General features: G+C 32.1%; 1 protein-coding gene across 4 annotated transcripts in view; it reads left to right on the top strand.

Annotated features, from left to right (window-relative positions):
* The window catches only part of LOC117173270, a 12,179-nt gene extending 6,471 nt beyond the window's left edge, over nucleotides 1–5,708 (top strand). For 2 of the 4 annotated variants that reach the window (XR_004467152.1, XR_004467149.1), the window contains exon 3: nucleotides 3,130–3,181. The gene's annotated coding sequence lies outside the window, so the exon portion shown is untranslated. Of the gene's footprint in view, nucleotides 1–3,129; nucleotides 3,185–5,601 lie in introns of those variants that run through there. The other 2 variants (XR_004467150.1, XR_004467151.1) reach the window with 2 other exon arrangements.
* Nucleotides 5,709–11,775: the final 6,067 nt, after the last annotated feature.

Genomic DNA, 11,775 nt, shown 5'->3' with positions numbered 1-11,775 from the left:
TTTGATTAATGTGATTAAGTCATGCATGTAACAAGCTTCAGGCAACCATGCATTTAGCATTCAACGGATTGCCACGGTACAAACTGTTTATTTTTAAGAAAGTACTTTTAATTATTTTATTTACAGAAAAGTAATTGATCTTGAACCGTTGTAAATGCACACAAATAACACAACAGATGTCTATGCTCATACAAAATTTCTTCAAAAATGCATTTTTATACATGAAAACTTTTCCTTTTGTTTGTGCTCTACCCGGATAGGCTTGACCGAACGCATATGTTCGTGGAACTCCTCGAGAAAAATTGGGGGGTTTATTGTAAAATCTTCCGAGAGATCGAATTTTCCTGGATACGCAAAACAGTACGGTATACACATTCGATAGGCGATGCGCCCACATCCAGCGCGTTAGAGCGGAGTCCAAGTCGGACTGTTGAAAGAGAGCGTGACCATTTCTTGTTGGCGTGTCACATTATTGAGGCTTTTAGGGTGAGTCGCCACCGCTCAACCATGCTGTTAGAATTGGGATGGTAAGCTGTGGTGCGATTCCTGTGACAGCCCATGAGCTGCAAAAGCCCGGTGAAAAAGCGATATTCAAATTAATTACCTTACTCGGTGGTCAAAGTTTCGGGAGAACCGCAACGCGCTACCCATTGGTCTAGGAAGGCTCTGCAAACAGTTGTTGCTTCGATTCCGTTGAGAGGGATTGCCTCAGAACATCGAGAAAAGCGATCAATGATGGTGGGACAAAATTTGTAACCATCGCTTTCGGGAAGCGTGCTTGAATCGTCCATCTGGCGCTGTAAAATGAGCTGGTATGACATGGTTGTGACGCGATACCTTCGACTGCTGGCAAGCTAAACATTCCTTGCAACAATTAGAAAGGACACGACGCATTGAGGACCACACATAGCGCTTAAAAACAATCCTGCTTTTCACCTGGGCGCCAGGATGAGCCAGATTGTGGAAGAGGTCGAAAACACGACGTCGGAGTGATTGTGGGATGTATGAACGTGAGGCTTCGCCCGTGAGATCGGAATATAGCGAGGTATGAGCGGTAACCCACTGTATCTGTTTAAAATTCAGAGAGCATTCTGAGTCTGAAATTAGTTTTTTTATTTACGCGTCGTCCGTTTGAGCTTGAGCTAATTTGAGCAGACTGACGTAGGTAGGTAAGCAGACGGTTTCAACACGTGAAAGCGAATCTGTGACAAGCTTTTCGGGACCGGGAATGAAGGCGACGTCAGCTGCAAACTGAGATATGTATGAGACCTGTCTGTGCTGGCGAGCAAATGCCTTTTCAGCGCGTTGTCTAATAATCTGGAGGAGCGGCTTATGATCCGTTACGATGGTAAGGTTCTGACCTTCCAGAAAGTCTCAGAAGTGCCGAACGGCTTCGTACATTGCAGTAAGCTCGCGATCGTAAGCGTTGTAAAAACATTGTAGTGGCGAAAATTTTCGTTAGAAAAAGGCTAGCGGCATCCATTCGCCATCGATCATCTTTTCTAACGATGTGCCTATGCCATAGTTGAAGGCGTTGTTTACCAATCGTTTCTGGGCATTGTATGATGGATGCGCTAAGAGAGTCGCGTTTGTCAGATATTTTTTTACCTGTTCGAACGTAGCTTCAGAACTGTCGTTCCATTGGATATCGCGGTTGTCGTTCTTGTGCGAGTCGCGTAGATACTCGTTATGCGGAGCGTGCGTCTCAACTGCGTGAGAAATAGCTCAACGGTAATAATTTGCAATGAGAATATCGTGGATGTACGCGAATGCGAAAAGCAAATCTCCGAGCGTGCAGTTTATGTAAGGCTGAAACGTTGGGCCCGCGTTTCTCAAATTGAAAGTCATGGATATATATGTATGTATGTATATTCGAAACGAATATTTGCGGTACCGGCTATTTATCGGGAACGGTGACGCAATTTAGTCGACGAAAATCGTCACATACTCTCGAGTCGCCGCTCTTCTTTCTCAACAAATGGATCGGCGATGCCCTTCGGCTGTTAGACGATCTGTATATGCCGTCGCTGATTACAATTTGGAAAATTCGTTTGGCTGCTGACAGGTTATTCGGGGGCACACTCCGGACTCGCTTCACGAGAGGCGGTCCGTTGGTGATAATGTGATGTTTGACATCAACGACGAGGGTACTGATTGGTCGAGAATTGGATGTTAGTTCCGGATAGTCAGATAAAACGTTAGAATAACGCTTAAGCCCGTGACTGAATCTACTAGTCTGGATTGGTGCAAATAAGGCACTAACTTGACATGTGCTAGCAAATCTGCCCTATAATAGGGCTAGGGATTGCTGCGACAACGAAACACTAAGTGATATCCCTACGTAGGTTGAAGTTTATACAGAGACGCTTGTGGCCGAATAACGTGCGCACCCGTGTCAATAAAAAAAGGAGCCTGAATTACTACAGCGGACATGAAGACATTTGGAGCTTGAGGCGCTAGAATCGACCGTCTCCAATCGACCAGGCTGCTTCAGTTATTCGACTGAGATTTTTCATTATGCGTTTTGGAAATCCAGGTCCATGGTTGAATTACGGCTAGACGCGGAGGCAGAACGCGATTGCCCGCTGCCGTGTTGGTTGTTGTTGTTCACCTGCTTGGCGGATGCGAAATGCATAGGTTGAGGGACCTGAAGCTTCGGAAACTTTGTCGGCTAAAATTGCTAGAGCCTGAAGATCTTCAACGTTTGCTATTGGCAAGATGGCCCGAACGCTTCCAGGAAGCTGTTCTAGAAATACGCTTCTCAATACCTTCGCGGAGCAGCTACCGTCGTCGAGAGCGCGCAATCGCGATAAATGTAAGGAGGGTTTACCCTCGGAAATTACTTCCCCCTTTAAAAGTTTTCGAGGGCTCGTCTCATCTGAAACGGCAAAACAGGATATTAAACGCGCCTTGATACGTTCGTGAACATCAGGAGGAAACGGGTTCATCACAGCAATATCTTTGATGTGAGGTATCAAGTCGCGGTCTAAATTTTGCTATCAGATGCTGTACCATGGTTGATTTATAGTGGAAATAATGTAAGGCAAAAGAGGAGTGGGCTCATGGTGTCGCCCTGAAAGACACCTCTCTAAACGTTGATCTTGTTAGTTGTCACATGATTTTTTCCAGATAAGATAGTAAATCTGTTTCTTCAAAGCGGCATCAATCTCTCTACGCACCTAACGATTTGCGAATGAACCTTTAAGCTTTCCAAAAGTCAGATGATGAGTCTATGGGAGGTCAAATCGAAAGCTTTGCGGTAATCAATCCAGGCCATCGATAAGACACGCTGGTAGAATGTTGCATCTTCGCTGACACACCTATCGATGAGCAGGTTCTCCCGACATCCCGCGACGCCTCTCTTTGAGCCTTGTTGTTCATACATTTCTTGCTACACAGGTTCAATTATCCGAACAATCCTATCATTCAGGATAATTGTGAATATCTTATACAGTGTGTTCAGACAAGTGATTGGCCTGTAATACTTCGGGTCAGCTAAGTTGCCTATTTTCGGCAGGAGTATTGTGCGCCCTTCCACCAACCACTCCGGAATCTTTGAATGACTCAATAAAATGCATCAAATACATATACTGTATATATAAAACTACACTACTATTATAAATAATATTGATAAATAGAACCTTTAATGTTTTTGAAGAAAGTGATCTTTAAGCAAAATATTACTAAAATAATATATGTGTTTGATCCCTAAGAAATTGTTGAAAATTTTATTTGATAAACTTGTGAAATTATTAGAAATACAGACTTTTAGGAATTTTTTTGACATTTACTTTTACTATCTCCTTTCCATGAATCTGTGGTCGCCGTTTTTTTTTCAACTTTATGGTGTAGCCATTTGAATCTGTTTCAGCATACATTCTATCCTTGAACCAGAAAGTTGTATTTTAAAATCAGAAAATATATTTCGAAATGGAAAGATAAAAATGTTAAGTTTTGTTTCAATATGATTAAGTATAATATTTACAAAAAAATACATTTTTTGGAAAAAAATTACAAAAATAAAGCTTTTATCATAGATTGAAAATGAACCTTTCTTGATTTGGATTTTATCATATATTTTAAACCGATTAAGGGTCAAATAAACTATCACGTTTGTTTGAGTAAAATTTTAAGTAAAGTTCAAAATTTTATCTTCAATTTCTTTACAGGTATAATAAATTCTCAAACAATTTTAACCTGATAAACAAATATTACTTATTAGTTTCCTATTACAATTTCCCCAAAATAGAGCGCCTAAAAGACCTCGAAACATGTTAGATCCTGTGTAGTTTAAAAAAAAAAGTTTTATCAATTTTTATGTATCTGTCTCTAATAAGCCGTTTTAAAATGTTATTTTAAAACATATTTCTCTTGTTTGAACTCTTTTGGTGCAATTATTTTGCACAAAAATTTTTTATTAAATACTTGTTTTTTTAAACCGTTTTTAAGAGAAGTGATTTCCTTTAAGAATTCTTGTGCAATTTTTTTCCCAATTTATGTTTTCTTTAAGTTTATGTTGCTACAAAAAATATTCTTTGAATGTATAATCTATTCGTCTGACTTTTGGCTACGAAATCAGGTCTCCAAGCCTACTGCGCTATCGGTAGGTATTCATTTGCACGAAGGATCAATTGAACCAAAGCCTATTTGTACTAAAAAAGTTGAATAGCTCTGAATATTTTTGGCCTGTAGAAAAAGACAAGATAGATCGGATGTTATTTATTTAAAATGGTAGAAATAATTTCAATTCGTGGCGTTGTGTGGCGCGGCGTATACAATCCTTGTTATTTAAATTTAAATCTTGTGACAGGTAGTGAAAATAGAAAAAAGAACTTGTGCTCAACAGTCATTTCATTGTGCATTTGAAACAGTTTTGAGGTTAGATCCACAAAAATACTTTTTCGCGCAAACAGCTACTCTCTTTTATTAACTATTTTTTTAGTATAATATTTATGAGTCCAAATCATTAAAAAACAAAATACTCATCGACAATAACTGGCTTTTATTACCTTTGTTATTAATAAGTATCTAATATTTTGAATCCGCAATTATTAATTAATTAATAGGAATTTAATTTCTAACGCTCTTAAGTCGTGATTAAATCATTTGTCCATTTTACAAATTGAAATCATATAATTATAAACTATTATCTTAGATTCTTTCAGTCTTAAACGGTGTTACATTTTTACCGAAAGAATTGGTTAATTTTTTTTAACACTTTTTCTTTAAAATTCGACTCATTTGATATAAAAGTAATCGATTTAGGTGAAACTTCATATTTTAGTTTAAAATTAGTTTCTTTTGATTCAAAAATTTCTTGTAGAAAATTAGTTATTTGGGCTTTAAAAATCAACAATTCTGTTTGGAAAAACTTTTTGTTAAAAATTCATGTTTTCGGTTTGAAAATTTATTTTTTTTGTAGGAACGAAAATTCATCATTTTGCATGCAATTCTTGTCTTTATTAACGTCCTTTATTAATTTAAGAAAAAATTAACAATTGGTCTAAGAATAGACAGGGATTTTTTAAATTACGATTTTGTAGCAAGCCTGCATTTGGAATCCCTTTTAAAGGTTGTTTATTTGTTAAAATTTTATTTCAGGCAGTTGTTTGGCACAGTGGGCTGGATCAAGAATTTACTATTCAAAATCACCTAAAACCTACAAATCTTAACCGATTTTCAATTTTCTTGAATGAAAATAATCAGCGATAGTTGCACAAGAGTATGTATGAATTAGATTTTTTAATTTGTATTATTTTCTGTTTATTACGTAAGCAAACAAAGAGACAAAATGAGTCATTTTTCACTTATTATTTTTTATCTGTCAATGAATAGTTCAATTAATTTCGTTTTTTAGAAAATATATGTCAAAGCATCTTAGAAAAATAAATGATTAGTGGGTTTTCGAATATAATTGTTATAAATAAATTATATTAACAATAATGTCAACATCATGAGTTGTTTGCTTGAAAAGCATATTTGTAAGTTGCATTTGCTTGATTTCCTCGGCAAAATGATACTTGATCATGAAAATTTGTTTTTTGCTATAATTTGTTTATTTTATAAACAAACTGTATAAACAAATGCATAGTTTGGTTATTTATGCACAGAAAGGAATATTTTTTCTTTCTTATGGCCTTCAGTTTGTATTAGTAGTAATTATTAGTGATGCAGACATGTTATGCGACATTATTTGTTTATTTTATAAACAAATTTTATAAAAAAATGCAAAGTTTGTCCTTTTATAGACAGAAATTATTCGTTTTTGTTACTGATCGTCCTTAAAATATAGAAGTGGTGATGTTTAAAGATAGAAAATTGTCATTTGATATTATTTGTCTATGTTATTAACAAATTATATGAACAATTGCATATTTTGGAACTTTATGGTCAGAAAGCCATTTTTTTATTCTTGTCGCCTTCAAATTGTATTATTGGGGATTTTTAGTATTACAGGCTTATAATTCGATAATTTTTGTATAGTTTTTAAACAAATTTTATAAAAAAATGCATAGTTTGGCCATTTATAGAAAGAAAGTATCGTTTTTTCTTCCCGATCATCTTTAAAATATATAAGTGGTGACGTTTAGTAATAAAGACTTGTGATTAGATATTATTTGTTTATTTCATAATCACTCTACTTTAAACTCATATTTATTTATAATATTTGTTTATAAAATTAACAAATAATATCGAATGATAAGTCTTTATCACTAAACATCACCACTTATATATTTTAAAGATAATCGGGAAGAAAAAATGATACTTTCTTTCTATAAATGGCCAAACTATGAATTTTTTAGAAAATTTGTTTATAAAATAAACAAAGATTATCCAATTATAAGCATGTAATACTTAAAATCCCCAATAATACAATTTGAAGGCAACAAGAATGAAAAAATGGCTTTCTGACCATAAATGTCCAAAATTTGCATTCATTCATATAATTCGTTTATAATATAAACAAATAATATCGAATGACAAATTTCTATCTGTAAACATCACCACTTCTATATTTTAAGGACGATCAGTAACAAAAACGAATAACTTCTGTCTATAAATGGACAAACTTTGCATTTGCTTATAAAATTTGTTTATAAAATAAACAAATAATGTCGCATAACATGTCTGCATCACTAATAATTACCTCTAATATAAACTGAAGGCGATAAGAAAGAAAAACGATTCCTTTCTGCGCATAAATAACCAAACTATGCATTTGTTTATATAGTTTGTTTATAAAATAAACAAATTATAGCAGAAAACAAATTTTCATGATCAAGTATCATTTTTCCGATGAAATCAAGCAAATGCAACTTACAAATATGCTTTTCAAGCAAACAATTCATGATGTTGACATTATTGTTAATATAATTTGTTTATAACAGTTATATTCGAAAACCCACTAATTATTTATTTTGCTAAGATGCTTTGACATATATTTTAGTAAAGAACGAAATTAATTGAGTTATTTATTTACAGATTGAAAATAATAAGTGAAAAATGACTCATTTTGTCTCTTTGTTTGTTTGTGTAAAAAACAGAAAATAATAAAAATTTTAAAATCTAATCCATGCACGCTCTTGCGCAACTATCGCTGATTATTTCTATTGAAGAAAATTGAAAATCGGTTAAGAATTGCAGGCTCTCTTGTACTTCGCGACAAGTCGGCGGAACTCAGGAAATTGATCTCAATCGATTACGTACGAAAGGGTCTGCTCTGATCATGCGCAAAAGGCCTTCTTCTCGATCTTTGTTCTGTTTCGTTAGCAGTATCGTCTGCATTATTTGTGTCGATATTTGTGATGTGATGCAATTTGATGCATTTATAACTGTCTGTTGAACAGCTCGTGTTAAATAATTATAATACTTTTATATTGGATATTTTTAGTTGATATGTAACTCTATGTGTAGTGGTTTATTGCTATAGGCTTTAAATATTATTATATCGTATTATATATAGATTATAGACAGTGAATCTAGCTTGGAAAAGAATAAATATTGTAAGGTAAGTCTGTCGCGTATTGCGTTTTATATAATATCCTATGAAAGTGAATAGTTTCTCCAAGTTGGTATTACTGATAAAAATGACGTTTTTGAAATAAATGCATACGATTCCGAAGTAAAAGTACATAATTCATGGTTATTTTTTGCAAAATTCAGAATATACTCAGTATTTTAATTTCATATGTATTTTTCGTGAAAGGTTAATTAATATTATACCGAATGTGAGAAAAAATGCTTTTTTATTATGTACAAGAGAAATTGTTATCATTAATATAGAATTCAATGTTTTTATTGAGTGAGGAAAAATCATTTAGTTACTTGTTAAGCTTGTGATCTATTATTAAAAAGATAAAGAAAAACTGAAAAAAATCAATTAAAAAACTGAGACACCAATCTTTCACACCTTTTACAATTTTACTAACTACGATGATAATCTTGCAAAAAAAAATAGTAGGTAATATTTTTATATTTACTATTTCGTATTCGTATATTTCTTTCAATTTGAAAAACTATCTTTTCTAGCCTCGAAGATCCCCTGTGAGAAAAAATGAAATTCCTTTTGAAATAAAAAGTACGGTTTTAAAGATACAAATTAAACGAAAATATGATAGCAATAAAATCCAATTTAATGATATTAAATTAAGATATACAAATTTGTTATCTTTATAGGTTTGATTGCTCTCGAAGTTTTGTATAAAATGAGCCTAGAATTAAGCCGATTTGTGTACTTTTTAAGTAGATATTGCAAAAATAGTGTAAATATCAATGTTTTATTAAATGTTGAGTAAATTACAAATTAATCAACATTTTTCAATGTTTTTGATCTCATTTTGAATCTTTTTTTTTACCTAATCACAACAACTTATTGGTATAAATCATGAAAATTGCCTTATCGAATTGATAGGACCTGCAGTTGTAACAAAAAGGCTAGAAAAATTTGCAAACATCTTATCTGCAGACAAATAAAAATTAAAATTGAATGAATATATTGTGAAAATTTCATAGAAACCTCATGATTATATGTTTTATACGTTCTACAAAAATATTTTTATTACTACAAACAATATTTCATTTTGTCCAACTTCTTTGTTACAACTTGAAGTCCGTGCAATTCTATAGGGCAATTTTTACTATTTATATTCATAATCTGTTATGATATGGAGAAAAATAGCTTTAAAATGAGCACAAGAACATTGAAAAATATTGATTGTTTCTAAAGTTATTAAACATTTGAGAAAACATTTAAATTTACACTATTTTTGCAATATTTGCTTAAAAAATACACAAGTTGGCTTAATCCTGGGCTCATAAATTTTGAGAGCAATTAAACCCTTAAAGAAATGATTTTTTTAATCTAGTATAATTCAAATGAAGAGAACTTAATAAGTTATCAGAAAAGAGGTGTACGATAACTATGTACAAAGGGTGTTCCAAAAATGCATGGTAAAATTTTTTGAATGCTAAAGCGCTACGATCCCAATTTTTTTCCCAATACGAAAAAAGAAATTCGGTAATTTTTTATGTTTGTATTTTTTATTTTAAGAGGTGCTGGTTTTGACTTGAAGTTTCGCATGTAAAATGCGTGGGGAAAATCACTTTTTTTCGTTTTTAAAATAATTTTTTAGGGTTTAAAAAAATGTGCCGGGAAAGTATGGGGGCCTTTAGAGAATTATCTATCGAAGAATTTCATGTGTCTGATATATAAATTTGACACCCCTAACCCACGCCCACAAGTACCTGAAAACTACCCTTAAAACCAAAAATGTCAATTCTTCATGAAATCGACATTTTGAGCACTATATTCTCGTCTTTTTTTACTTAGAATTAAAAATATTGTTCTAGTGGAATATTTATTATCATTGATTAATTAATTCTTAATTATTTAAACAAATCGAATTTTTTAAAATAATTTTTTCTTCGAAAATTGGTTTTTTCCTCTAAAATTGTTTACTATCAGTCTAGTGGAATATTGAATGACATTGGTTAAATAATTTTATATTGTTTAAATAAATGTAATTCGTTTAAAAAATTTAAAAAAAAAATTGCCTCAAAAATGATTACTATTGGTTTAGTAGAATATTTGCTAACATTAATTCATTAATTTTCCATTATTTAAACAAATGGAATTTGTTTTAATAATTTTTGTATGAAAAATTATTAATATTTCTTCAGTGGAATATTTATCAACAGTGTTTGATTAATTTTTTTAAAAATTTTTTTCATAAAAATTGTTAATCAAATATTACTGATAAATTAATTATTATCAAATTAACTATTCCTGATAAATATTCCACTAGACCCACAGTAATCATTTTTATTTTTAAATAATTGAAAAGGAAATTATTTATACAAATTCAATTTGTTTAAATAATTGAAAATTAATGAACGAATATTTACAAATATTTTTTACTACAACCATGGCAATAATTTTTAAGAAAAAAAATATTAAAAAATATTCCATTAGTTTAAACAATAAAAAATAAAAAATTATTAAGATTCTCAAAGTTCTGTAGGCTTTGAGGTACACATTCTAATCGTGACACTCGCGCTGCGCGCTCGATTTCCAACAGACACTTGGAAACAGGTTTTGTTGAGTTTTTTTCTCGTGACTTTCGTCGTTTTTCCACACATTTATTTTTTATTTTATTTTTTTCAATGTTATTTTTCACGAATAAAACAAAAAGTACTCGTCCTATCAAAAAGTGACTCTTAATTCTGGATTTTTGAAGAAAATCCAAAAATTTTTTATGATAATCTTGTAGGGCTTTCAAAAAGAAATATTTTTCTTTTTTTCACTTTTTTCATATCGTGCGTTTTTTGACTTAAAATTTTGATTTTCGATTGATTTTAGAAATTTTGAAAGCGTTATAACTCTGATGATTTTCTTTTGATCGAAAAAAGTCATTAGGATAAATTTTTTGTTCTTTTTAATACTAGAAACACACGTACTATCAAAAAAGGCTGGTTCACGAACTCGTCCTATCTTTTAGAACCTAAAAAAGTGTGCCAAAGATGGATTTGATTCGTTCAATTTTTTGAGAGTTATCGTGTTTACGGACGGACGGCCGGACGGACAGACAGACAGACGCCATCATAAGAATCTGATTTTCAGATTCAGGGGGTCTCAAAACATGGAGATCCATTGAAAAACTGTGATGTCAAATTTTCCACAAATTTTAATACTTTCTCAATCATAAATGATGAGAGTGTAAAAACATGTATTTATGGAAAATCGTAGAAAAAAAGTTCTCAACAAATAATTAGTTGATTTTTTTGTCGAAATCGGTGAAGGTTTGTGGGCTGTACGTTATTCTGAACCAAACAAGTTATTTTTCTTCCCAATATACGTTATTTGGCTTAAAATGTTCATTTTGCTGTGTTTTTTGGAATTCTGTAAATTCTCTAACTGTGGTAAATTTTGCTTTTATCAAAAAAAGTCATTAGGATAAACTGTTCGTCTTTTCAAATACTATAAACTTCCGTAGAGAAAAATTTTGAATTTTGAAAATAAGTAGTCTCAAAAATATTCAAAATGTGCTAACTTTCTGAATATTTATCCAAAATGGCTGTCTAATGAACTCAACTTTCATTTGAAGATAGTAAAAGAATTTACCAAAGGAAAATCCAATCAGTCAATTCTTTTGAAAGTTATCGTGCTAACAAAGAAACCATCCTCGGACGGGCAGACAGACACATTGGTAAAAACCTGTTTTTCGGATTCAGGTGGTCTCAAAACGTGGATCTTTGACAAAAACGGGGGGGGGGGGG

The sequence above is a fragment of the Belonocnema kinseyi genome, chromosome 5, assembly GCF_010883055.1.
Source record: "Belonocnema kinseyi isolate 2016_QV_RU_SX_M_011 chromosome 5, B_treatae_v1, whole genome shotgun sequence".
Lineage (NCBI taxonomy): Eukaryota > Metazoa > Arthropoda > Insecta > Hymenoptera > Cynipidae > Belonocnema > Belonocnema kinseyi.
This window is presented reverse-complemented; position numbering and strand designations above follow the sequence as displayed.